We start from the raw sequence: 2,092 nt of genomic DNA, 5'->3' as shown, positions 1-2,092 counted from the left end.
CTCTATAGGACTGAACATTCTCTTTCTATGAGAGTAAAACTCACTCAGAAAAGAAATAATAATAAAACTCTTGTGAATAATTAATAGAACAATGAACAGGACTGCAGGACTTGAAATAAGACAATTTTAGTCTAGTCTCACTCATTTCATAGTGCAAGAAACCACACATATTTAGCTATTACAACACAAGTGCGAATTATTTTAAAGAGGAAAACAAACATTTATGAAGACAATATGATTTTAATTTTAGCTTAGCTGAGAGGATGAATTGCTTTAGCTCCACTGCCTATGTAAACAAAGCATATTGACAGACCAGCCCTGAGACATTGGGGGGTTGCAAGGCAACGCATTCAGACACATGAGACCATTGTCATTTGAGATTTTGTAACTTTCTGCTCATGAGAAAACAGCCACAGGTGCACTAAGATGTTGTTGGATGATCAGGATCCACAATTGAAGGATAAGAATAGATCACAGCGATGCATGACCTGATCTGGTTCTCGGTTCACTGACACGAGTCTTCCTCCCTTTTTTTGCGGACAAATACAGCAGCTTACAAGGGATCGCAGCATCAATTAATCAATAGATCAACAGCAAGACGCATGGAAAGATGGTCAGTGGGCTGACTGTCATTAAAAGGATTAATGAAATGGGAAAAGATAACAATAGGAGTGAAACAAGAACACTTGTGTGTGAGTGAGGAGGCAGAAAAAGACAGCAGGCTGAAGGTGTTGAAAAAGACAGAAATAGCATATACTTACTCAACCCAGCAGCACCAATCACGGGAGAGGCAAAATACAATGGTCTCCATGACAACTCAGGAGACCATAGACTCCAGGCTGCCTCTGAGCAATAACAGTCCAACCATCTCCCTGTGCGACAGCTAGTTATAACCGACTGTATTTTTAGCACGACGCTCCAAATATAAACACATACACGCCCTGTCACAGAGGTATGACTCATCCTTAATATCTTTATTACCACCAATTATTCATGGCTGACAGTGATATTGCTGTAATTACAAATTTCTTCAAATGAAAAAGCACTCAATAATGATTTGCCTTTCTATGCACAAAGCATGTTTGACAGAGATATTTAAAAATGGAAAGGTATTTCATGCACTGTATTTGGGTGAAATATCATACCCATAATAATGCATAAAAATGATTAGTAATAAGAAATATAAATAGCAATGTGAGAATGAAAGGGATTAAATTTTTATTATGGCAAACAATAGTTTAGATGTTCTCATTTTTGTACAATAGAGCATGTTGACTGCAGGGGGAGCTCTTAGATTAGAGAAATTACGGGTAACGCAGCTGTGAAGGATTTCATCTGTGCCTATATATATATATATATATATATATATGTGTGTGTGTGTGTGTGTGTGTGTGCGTGTATGACAAATATATTTGTGACAAATCAGTGTAAAAATAAAACAAATTCAGTTAAAAGCATCTTAAATGTATGATACAAATCGCTCCTAGCTCACCATCTGAAATAAATTAGGTAATGTCATTATTTTTAAATAATTGGACAATTTTAAATGCTTGTCTTTTAAGACACTGTGTGTTTGTTTGTGTTCAATCATATGTACCTTATAACTGTCACCCAAGAGTGTCCAGGGTGATCAAACAGTCAGAGATTCTGTTTGTTTTGACAGTCAGCCGACCGTTTGATCACCCTGGACACTCTAAGTGAAATCATGATGGTGGATTTGAGTTGACAGTGTTGTAAGTAATAAGACTGCAGAATAGGGTTAGTGACGTTTTTGTGATGAATGCCTCTTTGGGCCTTGGTGGCAGTGAAAAGAGAAGCTCTTCTCTTGTTCTGACCTACTTACAGTTTCTTGAGAGCAGGATAGTGTTCAGCATTTCAACATATACATACACAGAGGAACACACACAGGCAATCACACACCAGCACAAGCCTCGCCCCTGCTGGTCAGATGGACTTTTCACACATCTCCTCCCATCCAGCATACACGCAAATAGATCCTATTCCTTCACAGGAACATCATGTACCTATTTTTTTAAGACAACTGAACAAATAAATTTTATATATAATCTGCATAATTATTTTAGTTAAAATC

The sequence above is a fragment of the Sinocyclocheilus anshuiensis genome, unplaced genomic scaffold, assembly GCF_001515605.1.
Source record: "Sinocyclocheilus anshuiensis isolate Anshui unplaced genomic scaffold, SAMN03320099.WGS_v1.1 scaffold13, whole genome shotgun sequence".
Lineage (NCBI taxonomy): Eukaryota > Metazoa > Chordata > Actinopteri > Cypriniformes > Cyprinidae > Sinocyclocheilus > Sinocyclocheilus anshuiensis.
The sequence above is the reverse complement of the archived record's forward strand: the minus strand, read 5'-3'. Positions refer to the sequence as shown.